The sequence below is a fragment of the Podarcis melisellensis genome (assembly GCF_964234715.1).
Source record: "Podarcis melisellensis genome assembly, chromosome: Z".
In the NCBI taxonomy this organism is placed as follows: Eukaryota; Metazoa; Chordata; class Lepidosauria; order Squamata; family Lacertidae; genus Podarcis; species Podarcis melisellensis.
This window is the reverse complement of record NC_138547.1, coordinates 43537583-43552635: the sequence shown is the minus strand read 5'-3', so window position 1 is coordinate 43552635 and position 15053 is coordinate 43537583. Positions and strand designations below refer to the sequence as shown.

General features: G+C 42.6%; 2 long non-coding RNA genes across 2 annotated transcripts in view; one reads left to right on the top strand and one right to left on the bottom strand.

Annotated features, from left to right (window-relative positions):
* Nucleotides 1–15053, bottom strand: part of LOC309362203 — a 432839-nt gene that overhangs the window by 58019 nt on the left and 359767 nt on the right. The window lies entirely within an intron of this gene.
* LOC309361356 lies at nt 4990–13007 on the top strand. Its single transcript, XR_014164443.1, has 4 exons — nt 4990–5144; nt 5358–5510; nt 10839–10906; nt 11371–13007. It is a non-coding gene; the product is annotated as an uncharacterized lncRNA (long non-coding RNA).

The following is a 15053-nucleotide window of genomic DNA, read 5'->3' as shown; positions in this document are numbered from 1 at the left end:
TATGAATGACATTCCTGAATGTCTGGGTAGGAAATATAAAGCAAATGAATATAAAGTAAGTTGCCTCAATAGGCACCGAAGCCATTTCAAACTTTATTATGTTCTATCCAAAACTTGCAATTTTGAACTTTTAACTTTTGCTAGAGGTCTAAAAGCATTTCATGGCAGATTGATGTGCATAATCTGGATTGTCTGTTGTCTCTCCACATGGAGGTTTAGAAAATTGCTTCTTTTACATTTGCCTGATTTAAAACAAAGTCTTTCTCTCATTTAACAGCTTTCCGTATAACCTAGTGACGTCAGTGCTCATTCTTCTGTAATACACTTAGATTGGGAAGTTGCGGCCTCCTGCACAGGTTTATGAGCTTCTGGTGGCACAACTCCTACTTAGATGCTCTCCTTGCTTTGGCCATCTTGAACAAATCTGGGAATCATGCTACTTTTGGGTCAAGTCTGCAGCCTCTCACTGTCATGCTCAGCATAGCTTGTTAGTCAGAAGGGCTGATAACAATGAACAAGTTGGAGACAGCAACATTCTACTATTTCCTGGATACAGAAACAAAGGATGGTGCTTCAAAAGAAGTTCTGGAAGTCTGAATATATTAATAGATTCAGTGTCTCAGTTCAGACATAATGCTAAGCTGTAGGGTTTCTTTAACCATGGCTTGTCAAACATGCAAGGATCTAATAGATTGTCTTACTGTGTGCCCTCTTTGTTCACTTACAAGAGCATAACACTTTCCCCACTTCTGTGCTCTAGCAATTTGTGTTCAGAGGTGCACCTCCTCTGATATTGGCAGTAATGCACATCATGGCTAGTAGCCATTACTAGTCTTATCCTTCTCAGGCTCAGCTCTACTCTGCATCCCAAAGTGCCTTTGTCTGCCTTGAACTGAATTGTGACCATGCCTCTTGTTTGCTGGAGAAGTGTGTGCACCAAGGAACCTCTGATTTTTATATGGCTAGGATTTAGCTTCCTGTACAAAGAAACATATATGTTGCTTTGCCCAGTTGCCTCGGTCCCCACCCTACACCAGAATGCAGCTCTTATAATAATGCATCCTGCATTATTGCAGGATACTCCTGCAATAAGGATACCCCATCCCTGAATTAGATAATCACCAGACTCACTCCTCTGGGTGCCCATGCATCACAAAAGGCAAGTGAAGAAATGCCTCTTGGTTGAAGCCCACACCTGGAGCAAAGAGGCAAGATGCGTATGCGGAGTAAGCTCAGGGCACAACTTAAAAACAAAAAAACCCACCACAATGAGTTGTGCAATGCAGGCACCACATGACTTCCTAAAATAAAGGGTGGAATTATCATTGAATTACTGACTAATATTCACAACAACTCATGACAACTTTTTAAAACTACTTCATAAATGTCTCAAACTGAATTTAAGATTGGAAAAATAAAAAGCTCAGAGAAACCAAAATTGACAGGGAGCCTGTGTGGCATAATGTTTAGAGTGTTGGACTAGGACCTAGGAGATTTGGGTTTTCCATGAAGCTCACTTTGCCATGAAGCTCACCTTGGGTCAGGCAATGCCTCTCAGCCTAACGCACCTCACAGGGTTCTTTTGGGGATTAATTTAAGATAGGGAGAAACATGTATACCGCTTTGAGCTCCTTGGAGAGAAAAAGGTGGGATATAAATGCAATTGATAATAGTTATATAATTAATCATACCAACGACATGTCCATCCATGGTGGGAAATGCCAGGGAAGGGTGCAGAGGTCTCTGTGCTAAATGGTAAAACATACCTTCTGCTTCTTTATACTTCCAACACTTATTACCTTTTGTTTTGTACATTTTGTTTAACTGGGGTTAGATACTATCTGTACATCATTTTCATATAATTCACCTTAAGCGCCCTGTTTTATTATTTTTGGTTGGTGCTGCTGTTTCTGCAATTTTGCTGTTAGATTTGTTCATTGCAGTGAGGTTGATTTCATTGTTGTAAAGTTATTTTTTTAAAGAAATAATTATCTGTTTAAATTTTGTTTCGTACACCATGTGTACAAACTGTGAAACGCAAGATAACATAATGAATGAATGAATGAATGAATGGATCCACCGAAAGTTACAGATAAGTATGGAAGGAATACAAAATGTGTAAATAGGAAAACACTATTTGTACAGCAGTCTAATGACTTAAAAGGACCTATTTTTAAGGGGGTTATAACCTGCACATTTAGCTTTTAAACCCACACCTACTAAACACCCCACCTACTCTCCTTACTGGCTTATTCAGAGCTTTAATTTCACAGAATCTAGCTTGATACATTTCAACTGAGAGACAGCTTGCATTGTTTGACTTTTCAGCACAATATGTTTCTGCATTTCTCTCTCTCTCTCTTTAATCAGATAAAGGTTTCATGATGGGGGAAAATATAGTTGAACTATGGAGTGAGCTTCAAAGCATATAATGAACAATACAATACAATACAATCACTTCTGCTTATCATTTCGATGGTGAGAGTTTCCTCCATTTGTATACACTGCACATGCCTGCAACATGTGCATGCAGAAACACAAAGATACTCATGCAACCAATGTGTGCTTCTGATGAAATTGATGCTAAAAGATGCATGCATGTCTCATTCAGTCTAGTGTTGATAGACGTCTGGTCTGAGGAATTATTCTCCATTTCTTAATTCAGATGCAGATCACTAAGAGATCATGGCAGTAGCAGATTCTGAAAACAATTCAAAACATTAGTGTTGGCCTTTAAAGTCCTAAATGGCCTGGGCCCAGTATACAGTACCTGAAGAAGCATATCCACCCTTATTGTCCAGTCCTGATACTGAGGTCCAGCTCCGAGGGTCTTCTGGCAGTTCCCTCACTCTGAGAAATTACAGAGAACCAGGCAGAGGGCCTTCTCTGTAGTGGCACCTGCCCTTTGGAATGCCCTCCCATCAGATGTAAAGGAGATAAACAATTATAGACCTTCTATAGATATCTGAAGGCAGACCTGTATTGAGAAGTTTTAAATATCTGATGTTTCATTATATTCTGTTGGAAGCTGCCAAGAGAACCCAGTCAGGTGGTCAGGGTACAAATACTGAATTATTTTTATTACTAAGTATGCTTGGATGGCCACATTTATTAGCTATATTAAAATGGTTCTGCAGCAGTTAAGTAGAGACTAAATTTTGGCTTCCTGTTAGCAGATGGAATCTAGGGAGATGGGAAGTAAATTTCCCCACAACTCCTCTTGAGGAAGGGCAATAGCTTAGGGGTAGAATAGTTCTTGAATGCAGAGGGTCCTAGGTTCAATCCCTGATGTCTCTAGGTAGCACTGAGAGCAACTCTTACCTGAATCCTTAGAGAGTCACTGCTAGTCATTGTATGTAGACAATACTTAGCTAGAGGAACCAATGGTCTCCGTCAGATATTCTAGATGGTCAGGACCACCCAGAAACCTGCACTGACAGATTGAGTCTCCCCCCCCCCCGCTCCCCATTAACTCTCATTATTGATGAAAATAAGATGAAAATAAAATGTGATCAAAAGTGTACAGGTGAGAGGGGATGCTATCCTTGTAAAAACATAAGAGCATAAAACAAGCCTGCTGGATGAGGCCAATGGCCCATCCAGTCCAGCACAAAGTTCTCACAGTGAATGTCTGTGGAAAACCTTCAGGCAGCATCTAAGCACAATGGCTTTATCCCCTCCAGCAACTGGTATTCAGACAGAGCTGTAGCTAAGGGGGGGTGAGATGGGCCCCCGCCAGGGGTGCAGGCAAGGGGGGGCATAAAATTGCCTGTTGAGACCCTCCTCCAGGTGCCCTGTCCAGCCAGCACTCCCTGCCCATAGCCCAGGCAGGGCACTGGATGGCAGCTGCTCTCAGCTGCTCCCCTCACCCCTTGGCCCTCCTGGCAGCTGGGCTGGCTGGGCAGCCTGATGGGGGAGCCTGCACATGCCCAAACACCCCATCCTGTTTGGCCATGAGGTGCCGCCTCTGCCTCTCCCGGACCTCACTCAGGGTCAGGGCTGAGAAGGTCCACCAGCCTTGGCCCCGATGCTGCCTGGCCACCACACTGCCCGCACTCCTGACTCTCCAGGCGCCGGGGGAGAGTCACCAACTTCAAAACCTGCCTACTCTGGAGTCACTTCTCTCTCTCTCTCTCCTATTGCACACCCCCCCTCAAGGGTGCCAAATTGAATAAAATATATGGGGGCGGGGGCGGGCAGGTAATCACTGTCCTGTATAATTGACAACCAGACGGAGCACACACAAACTATTTGAATGGCAATGCCCATTAACTGTGGAGGAGAACCTCCTCAAATATTTTAGGGGTGTGTGTGAATGAACCTTGGCCCCAAGGAGTAGGCTCCCATGCCCTTCTCCCTATGAAAGTGGGGTGCTCCCCACTTTATGTGATTTCACTTATGCAGGCAGGGGCCCGGAACATAATGTCACACAATGGTAAATCAATCAACGCATAAAACAGGATAAGTCTTTGCTGAAGAAAATAAACTTGTTCAGAAACAGCACAGTTAAAGAGCATACACAGAGTGCTCATAGCAGCTATCTGACTCTTCACAGAGGCACAGTCTTAGTTACTGATTTACTAGAGTCCTGGAGCCACTGTGTCTGCAACAACACAACACACACACAAAGAGTTGAGACACAAACAGAGGCTGGCTACTTTTATAGGGAGAATGAGTCTTCACCCAAGATGAATCACAGTGATGTAGCAGTTTGCTGTTAACGCAGGCTTAGGCTTGAAGGATTGTGTACGCCTTGTAGGCCTTACTGCTTCTTCTGCTCTCAGGAACCTTTGTCTCATGACACATAACCCACACATAAGTTGGGAAATGCCTATACAGTGGTACCTCGGGTTACATACACTTCAGGTTACAGACTCCGCTAACCCAGAAATAGTGCTTCAGGTTAAGAACTTTGCTTCAGGATGAGAACCGAAATCGTGCTCCGGCTGCGCGGTGGCAGCAGGAGGCCCCATTAACTAAAGTGGTGCTTCAGGTTAAGAATAGTTTCAGGTTAAGAACGGACCTCCGGAACGAATTAAGTACTTAACCTGAGGTTCCACTGTATACCATCATCTAGGTCAACCTTCCCCATCTTGGTGTCCTGCTTCAATCAGAATTCATTACAAAAAAGAATTCATTACAAGGTGAAGTGTGTGAGGAATTGAATGGGTGTGGGGGGTTGGGGTTGGAGGAGAGGCAGAAAGAAGAGCTAATTTGTTCACGGCTAGGGGGTGCAATCTGTACAGTTCTGTCAGGGGCGCAAGATCACCTAGCTATGGCTCTGTAGTCAGAAGCATAATGCCTCTGACAGTGGAAGGGGAACATAGGCTCACACATTTTTATTGGCCCTTTTATAGGTACATTGATGCCCCAACCTGGCCTTGCAAGCCAGAAGACATCATCCTGTAAAAACAAATTTATGGGAGAAATCTTCACCCCTGAAAAGAGAAGGGCAAGATAACCTCCACTTAAAGAACAGATGAGTATCATTTGAAAAGTATGACAGATAGGTAAGTTGCAATCTGCACACATTCGGATCTCTCCAAGGTCTCAGGCAGAGGACTTTCACACCATCTGCTAACTGATCCTTTTCACTGGAGATACTTGGGGAGGTTAAGCATGCAAAGCATGTTCAGTGCCACATGGATCTGGCTCCTACACACAAGTACTCCTCCTCATGCCCATCCTCCACCAAAAGCATTTGCAGAGCTCACATCACTTTCTTACTTCTGTGTAGATCATGCATTGCTTCATTAATTTGCCACACTGTTCTGTTGAATCTGCATGAAACAAACAACAAAAAAGGACATGTACTGCAATTTCCCTTCTTTTTCTGTGCCTTTGCCTCTGCTCCACTTATGCATGCCAAAATTGTTGTTGTTGATGATGATGATGAAGAAATTAAAAGGCCAGGTGTCAGAGAACACTAGCCCAGGCAGTGTTAATTTCCCGTGGCTGGAAATTACACGGAGGGCAACCCATCCATACGGTGCCTTAACGTGGCTTACATGAGACAAAAGGCTTTCCTAGCAATATTCAGGGTGGTGAGTTGCAAAGAGGCTGAGGATGTTGGTAGGGCCGTCCAATGACAGTCTGCCTAGGGCCGGCCAAAACTCAGTCAATCTTGGCTATATATTGAAATCTCTCCCATCTAACCTGAGCCTATGTTATGTGTAAATTTTGATCCACAAGTGTAGGAGGTTAGATGAGAGGAATGGCCACTCTGTTACATCCTGCTATGGTTCATCCTGGAACTCCCATAGCTATCTGCCCTTTTCTCCTCAGAACAACACTTAGCCTAAACTGACAATTCACACTGGTCAGAGCGAAGTGGTGTGAAACCGAAACCTCTTGCACCAAAGTCCACCAACTCCCATCCTCTCCAAAGAGAAAGTGGCATGATGCTTTTTAACACATTCTACAAAGAATGGAAATACTGAGAATTCCAGTATGGATCTTTTACAAATGTCTTTTGTGGCAGAAGAAAAAGAAGAGCACTTTATTCCAGAATAGCAGTGGGATATGATAAAGATGTGTGAAAAGATACCAAAACAATTCATAATCAATAGCAGCTATGTCACTGTAAAATGTAAGAGCTGAGAGGTCCTAAGTGAAGTTGCTTAGCAAAATAGGGTAGGAAACAGAGAGTCAGAGACAGAGAGACAGAGAAGGGAGTAAGGCAGCCTGTCGGACACCATCGGCTGGCCACCTCTGTGCCAAAGAATACCTCCCCTCCACACACATCTTCCCTTGAATTTATTTGAAAGAACTGAAAAATGGCTAGATCTTGACCAGGTGCCTTAGCAGGAGGAAAGGGGACCAGAGTGTGCCTTCAATTTTGCTATAATTCCTCAGCCCAAGAGACTTGTCAGGGGATTGATTGCAAGGTGAGCTTGGCTTCAGCTTATTGTCTGGCTCCCTGCATGGAACATTTGATCATTTATCATGCCATCGATCCAATAAACAACACCCCACTGTCATCTGTTATTTTTGTTCTGTGCCTTCCTGGTTTGCAGGGTAAGCATGAGTGTAGGAAGGAGAAAACATATTTTATATAGAGAGAAGATGCCCAACTTTTCAAAAAGAGACAGCATTGCCTCATTGTATGCTGCTAGACAGCTTTTTAGTTAAGGTCAGCTTCGTCAGCTTTTTTCTTCTTCTCTCTCTCCCTTCCACCAGGCTGTCCAAGAAGACTACAGCTTCTTAAAATGTTTCCTATTTTCCATAACTCTGTCAGAGCTCAAAGGCAATGACAATGAGTGCTCTGTTGAGTTGTACTCTGCTAGGCTTCCAACTTTTAAAACTCTGAATAAGGGGCATATAGCTCAGTGGTTCTGCTTTGTATGCAGAAGATTCCAGATTCAATTCCCAACATCTCTGCAACATAGGATTGCCAAATACCCAGAATTTCCCAGACATACCCGGAATACTGCAATTGAAAGCAGTGTCTGGACGAAAATTGGAAAAATGTCCAGGAGAATCCAGACGTATAGCAACCCATGTTGGCAGAATCATTTTTGCCAATTTCCCTTAAAAATAGCTCAGAAACGTCAACAAGAAAAAGGTCAACAAATTTGGCCAAAAAGGAAAGGAAAAGAAAAGAAAGGAAAGGAAAAGGAAAAGGAAAAGGAAAGGTCAACAACTTTGGCAAAAAAGTTTTCCGGATTTTTACTTTTTGAAATAGGCAACCCTACTAATGTTCTCTCTCTTGACAATCTGGAGAACCACTATCAGATGGCGTCAGCATTATTGAGGGATACACCAGTCGACCAGTATGTTGAACACCCCCCCATTTGAATTCATAAAATGTATGCAGATGTTAGACTATGTTTAATCTTTCTCGAGCTATTCTTTATGGAGCTAGTGTAGTTTTGTGACAATGACCATTCATGAATTCATTCATTAGCCCATGTGATATTTATATGTTTTCCATTAATCATTTGTTTATTTTCCATTTTCCATTGCATTTCCTCCTCACTTTCCCAAACAAAAAATGTTTGTTTCTTTAAAAAAAAGAGGTTTCTTTGTTCCACCAGAGTGACTGAGCACTTTAATCCACTTCAATCTTACAAACCTAATATTCAAAAGCATTGATAAGACAGCTTCTTGCCTTCCTATTAAATCTATATGCAGTCTGTTAGTGGCAAGGAAAAATAGGTATAAAAGAGGAGAATTCCCTGGATGCTAAGCGTGAGAGAACCCAGCAGACATTTAAAATCACAAAATATGCAGCAAAGTGAAACATTTGAAATATAGGCTGTTGGACCTTTAAAATATGCCCCTAAGAGTTCCAAAATGGTCCTCGCTTCCCTTTGCACAGAAAAAACAAACAAACCCTACACGTTTGGTAAGTTTAAAATTGTTTACTTAACAAACTCTCCAAAGGTTCTTGTGCTTTTCCATACAGCACTCAGAGAACACAGACAGCAATACTTAGGTTAGTTTCAAAGTGATGAAAGTTCCTATATTGTTGTTATAGGAAAACAAAAAATAGCATATGAAAGCCATGTGGTCTGAGCTTGGATCAACCAGCTCAGACCTCACGTGTTGAGCTTCTCTGGTGAGCTGAGGGGGGTGGACCAGGGCAAGAGGGGGTTGCCTGGCAGGAGAGCTTACTCCATGGCATTAACCACTTCATGCATAAATTAGCCTTGAACATGTTGATTATATTAGGCTGGCTATCCCACACATTTACCGATAACCAGCAGTGGAGGTTGGCAAGATCTAGCAGTTGTGGTTTTTCTTTACCATTGCTTATATCCCACTTCTCTGTTAGTATTTTCATGGCAACTAACCAAATCCAAGAATGCATAATAGTCAATGCAAAATTGACATGTTGAAGACTTCCCCTCGCTCTGCTATAAATTGAGGGGGCTGAATGGTGCAAAAGGGGCACAAATGGAGGTAGTTGATGGTGGCTAATAATATCAGAGTCCTCGGCCCCTCCCTCTGCTACTTATAGTTAATGTTCTTTACCAGCTACTGAAAGGCTGCCATTTGGAAAGAGCAGGTGAAACCCCAGTGAGCTGCTTCCAGACAGTGTAGGAGATACAGAGCTAGGTGTTGCAGTGCAGAAAGCAGGCCACATCTTCTAACACGCGTTATGGTAGGGTCCCAGGTTCAATCCCCGGTGCCTCCAGGTAGATCTGGGTGATACTTCTGCCTGAGTTATATACTAAGGAAACCACCCTGAGCCTTGTTAATGTTGTTGCTTCTCCACCCATCCTCTACAAACATGCAAGCAATATTAAACACCCTCGTGTTGTCTTGCAATTTCCTCCTGGGTGGTAAACCAGACTGGGGGGCAGATAGAGAGATCAGGGGAATGGGCAGAGTTGACAGTATCAAGGAGAAAGTTGGCCCATTCAGATAGCCTCCCCCCCATGCCCTCCCTCCCCACAGAAAAGAAGGGCCTGGATCTGCCACTGCAAACATCTCTATCTTACACATTTCTTTCTAAGCAAACTCATCTTCTGTGTAGATAGCTTGGAAGACATTAGAATGTTTGGCAGCCACACTTCCATTTAAATACAGCTTGTAGTTTGTGCAAATAATACTGTAGCAGAGTTTACATTTATTTCCTCGTTGCTGCTTGGAAAGATATAAACATATGCAATCATAATCACTGCACGGCTGGTGATCCAGCCATTCTGAGGGAGAGAAAAAACAGTTATTAAGGTGCCATTTCTGGCTAAATAATTTATTAATTACATTACCCACAACCCATGCAAGTAGAAAAGTGTTCCAAATGTTAATGAATAAATGTGCTGTGCTGTTTAGAAATTAAGTGAGCATACCAGCCACAAATTAGGATCAAAACAAAAATAAAGTTGTCAGACATATAACCATCTCACTTTCAAAATCATGTTCCATTTCTTTTTCAAAGAATTTTACCAAGTGTAACACAGGCTGCGTCTAGACATTGCATCCATTTCATCATTTGATGAAGGCAACATCAGGTGGTGAGGTACGCATAAGATCAACCCACAACAGATCAAACTCTGTTGTATTGTGCCATCAGCAGCAGAGAAACAATGGATAATGGTGTCCGGGAAAGTAGTTATTTCATTTTCAAATCACTTCCTGTGAAACTGCCCCTCTCAAAAGAAACAAATTAACCATAAAGATGTATATTCAAACAAATTTAGTACTGCTACAGACCAGGCTAAGCACCTTGTTGAAAAAGGAGCATCTTCAAAAGGCAATGGAGTTGGTCCCTCCCTGATATATTATGCGAGGGAGTTTCAAAGCATAGGTGTCACCATACTAAAGGTCCCGTTCCTACCTCATGCATGGATAAGAAAGCATATGCAAGAGACCTTCTCCTGCAGAGGGCAGGAATCAGTCAGATCATTACAGCTTCCAGGTATCCTGGTCCTAAGCTGTGCAATGCTTAGTTCACCAGCACCTTGAATGTAGCCCAGTAGCTAATTGGCAGGCAGTAGTAAAGGCAGATGTAACACAGGATGACAATAAGCATATGATATCATTGTAGGGATTTCGCCCCCCTATAGGACATGAGTCACAAATTCAGCTAAGAATATTTGAGTGATGAAATGCACTCCCCCCCCCCCCATGTTTTATCACCCCTGTGGTTTCTGGGTGGGTGACATATAGACACATATGAATCAGCCTGCAGTAAAGCTTAGGAAGCAGATAGCTGATACAGCCTATTAAACCTTTGTAGACCTATGATGTTACTTCAGCAGAAACCTGAGATTACAGCATGCCAGGGAGGCTACTAGGCTGACCTGTTGACATAGTAGTTTGCAGTATAAAGAAAGGTGAGTGTATATGAAAAGTGAAATTCCTAAATATATTATTTCCTCCATCTGCAGCCCAAAGTGGTATAGAGCATCCATCGTTCAGTCTCAGAAAAGGCCAATTATACCATTCCCATAGCAATGTAAGAATCCCTTCCCATTGTGATATGATGATCCACGTAAAGAAGGTGTCTACCGGCATATCTCCTTCCTTCCAAGTATTACTGGAGAGGTGTGGGAAGGCACAGGGAGAAGAAGCCCCCACACCACTGTAGGCAAATAGTCCTGAAGGTGTGTAGTTTGGAGAGGCAAAATGGAAATTCATTACCAAGAAGATTTTCGTAATAAGAAACCTTTCAGGCTCCCAGTCTATACTAGCTGTGCCAGCTCTTGGAAAAAAAACCAAAAGAAAATAACCCAGTGCTTGTACATCAGGGGTGGGGAACCCTTTTCAGCCCAGAGGGCTACATTTGCTTCTGAGGACCACATGCTGGTGGTGGGTGAGGCCAGAGGCAAAAATGGGCAGAACAACAATTGTAACTGTTACCTTTCTAAAGTAGGCTGGTTTCTACACATGCTCACACATCCCTCTCTGTCTTCCATTCAGGCAAACAAGAAGCATGATCAGAGTTCAAAGGCACATTCCAGAAAGAAACGCTCAAGGAGGGTGTGCAACGAGACTGTTGTAGCCTGGGGAGAGTTCTGAGAATCAGAAGGAGAGGCCTGGGTAGGTGCATATGGCCCCAAGGCCTGAAAACCTCCACCCCTGCCATATATGCTTGAATACCAATTATTTAGTCATTTCTTGTACTAATTCATTTCAAATGACATGTATCCCATAGATTTAAAAATGTGCACAGTGGCAGCTCTTGCATCCTATGGAAGCAGCTTGTGCTAAATGCAATTAATAGCATCTGACATTTGTGGAAAGTGTTTTCCTAAAGAGTGAACGTCAGTCATGTGTGACGAGGAACAGGAGAACAAAGGAGTCATGCTAGGAGATTAAATTAGAATATTATCCTAAATTTCCAACGTTTATGTTTTGCTGCAGAGAACCTCCCAGGAACCTTCATACTAAAGTAAGGAAAAATTGATTTTATATTACCAATTTGAGGATACCCAGCAATGGGTAGCTACTGACTCATTCTCTTTGTGAGATTTTCAAGACATGTCAAATGCAATTGCTGTTTTGATAGCAGAGGTCTTTCTCCTTTGGAGCAAACAGTAAGAAATATTCTGTCATGCAGTGTGCCATGAATTAAGGAAAACATTTGAATTTTGCCAAGGTTCCCCTTCTCACTAACTTGCCTTTTTGACCTTTGCCATGATGGGTTGTACATATCTGCAAAAGACATGTTAAGTGGTCTTTACAGTAGGAATCCTAAATCCTAAAACTCCTTGAGAATGGAAGGACCTTCCCATCACCGAGGCCACCTGAGCATCAAGTGACAGCAGTGAATCTAGAAGTACCCCTAATCTATATTTGTCTCCAGGCACTGTGGTCGTCTGCAAGTAATTGCCACACAGTGGGGTTAATGTTGCCAGCTTTCATGTCATGTTTGCAGACATCTTTGTAATAAAGATTGGGCTGCCAACAGGCCTGGTGCCTGAAGCCAGTCTCTCATGGAACACATCCTTGAGGATCCTGCCATAGACATGACCAATCCAGTGTAGATGTCACTGAGACAGGAGCAAAGGACTAGAGATGAGGGAGGACGAGGACTGAGGGAAACCTAAACTGACAGATTTCCCCATCCCTTCTCATTTTCTTACATTGCAAGGTTCCTGGTCCAAGATGAGTATAAGGTGCAGTGTGCAGCCTGTTCAACCTGGAATTAGCTTCAGATCCTTTGATGTAATTATTTTGAAGCAAGTTGCTTGTGGCCTGTGGCCTGTGGCCAAGCTCCAGGTCAAATCCCATCCATCTCCCAGATACCAGCTCAGGACAAAAGGGAGAGCAATCACACACAAAGCAAATGGAGTCATGCATGGGTCCCATCTAGATGGCAGAGATAAACTGTTCATCAGAAAATACAAAATTCCTCAGAAAGACAAATCTCCAAATTCCAGATCCAAGTTTCATGAAAGACCTAATTTTATTTGCGAAGAAAATAGCTAAAAGGCATGCTTGGACCAGCAAGGGGAGGGAGGTCCATTGACAGGTGAGGCAGAAAGACTATTTTCAGAGTTAATTTATATCTTTGTGGAAGGGAAGAAAAATGTGAAAAGAGCAAAGCAGATAATAATGTTCCTAGTGACAAAATGTTAACTCTTCTGACATTAAAAAGTAATATGTTTTAGTTCACATAAATGTTATCAGAAGTGTGGTGGGGAAATCTTAGTCATATGTCACTGATGTCGCCAGTTCAAATTATTGCTCATGCATGAAATGGAATCTTCATATCAAGAGACACAGAAAAGTATCCAATGTGATATATGCATGTGCATCCTTCTCATATTTTTCCCCAGCTAGAAACCTTTCACAGGGGGTCAACAACATAGATTTCAAGATACTGAAAAGGTTGTGGTCTTATCTGACCTTTTAATTTCCAATTAATTAAAAAAGGCTGCCAATGTTTGCAAATTAAATTTTAGCCCCTGCCTTTTTCATTCCCACAAATAGTGGCTCATTCTGATCAAAGGAAGTTGATCTCCATAGTAGGAGCAGGTTGGGAGGATGATAAATAAAAGGCAAATAAGGGGGGGGGGCGAACAGAAATCAAATCTAGAACAGGTAGGAAATGGTGAGGCATTTGTTCAGTTTGCGTTTGGATGAGAATCTACCTAACTCACACTTCCTGAACCAACACACACATAAATGAAAGAATTCTTTGAAATTCATACTTCTCTGAATTTTGCAATGCAGTTTTCAGAAAACAACAAAAAGCATGCTTTTGCCAACCTGGAGTCCCCCAGATGTTTTGGACTACTACTTCCATTAGTTCCAGCCAGCTATATTAGTGTGATGCTATAGTAGTAGTAGTAGTAGTAATAGTTTTACTATTTATTTACACCCTGCCCATCTGGCTGGGTTGCCCCAGCAGCTTCCAACACATATAAAAATATAATAAAACATCACATATTCAAAACCTTCCAATACAGGGCTGCCCTCAGATGTCTTCTAGAAGTTGTATAGTTATTTATCTCATTGACATCTGATGGGAGGGCGCTCCAGAGGGATGGTGCCAGTACTGAGAAGGTCTTCTAGTGGTTCCCTTCATGTCTTGCAGTGAAGGAATCACCAGAAGGTCATCAGAGCTGGACCTCAGTGTCCAGGCTGAACGATGCAGGTGGAGACACTCCTTCAAGTATACTGGGCCAAGGCCATTTAGGATGTTAAAGGTCAGTATCGACACTGACCAACTCTAGTCAGCCTTGGAATTATTAAGTTTTGGAACAATGGCCAAAACTCAAACAACCTTAACATTGGTTCCAGGAGCTATTCAGACATTGCACTGATTGAGTGTTGATGTGAGAGTGGGATTGTGCTCTCATGCACATGTTGCACAAAGTAGGAAAGCCTTTTTTAACCTGGCGCCCTCCAGGTTCTTTGGACAACAACTCTAACCACCATAGGCTATTGATCATTTTAGCTGGGGCTGGTGGGACACAGTCCAAAAACACTGGGGGAGCAAAGGGTTGGCAGAGAATGATTTGCAACAATACAATATATTAGGGAAAATTGATTGCAAAACAATATAATGGGGGGTCTATAAAAATGCTTAGACATTAAGTGGAAAATGTGCTTGAGTTTTTAAAAATGAAATGTGGTGAACTGAAATGAAGACTGAAAAAAGAGAGAAATGGAACCTGACAGGTTTGCCCATCCCTACTTAGAGTTGACTATCAAGCCAACTTTCTGATGGTGATGGTGTCAAAGAAACACTTTCTCCCCTAGCAACACCATTGCATCATCACAGTTCCATCCAGCAGAGTTTTTCAGAGTGGTCTGGGATCCCCTGCAATCTGGAAGCAGGCTTGGAAGCCATTGACATGGCATTGCTTACTCCTGCTAATCATCAGTACTGGTTTTGGTCATTTAAGTCTCCTCATGGCTTGAGACCAGGATAACTGAGGGGCAACCCCTCCTAACATGAAGCTAAATCAAGATATGCTTTGGAGGCCCTTCTCTGAGTGCCCCCACCAAATGAGGTGCACTGGGAAGCTAAAAGGGATAGGTTCTTTTCAGTGATGGTACTGAGTTTTGGAATTCTCTCCCTAAATAAGCTTTCCTGGCATCTGCATTGGTGTCATTTCAGTGCCTGGTGAAGATCTCTCTTAATTTGCCAA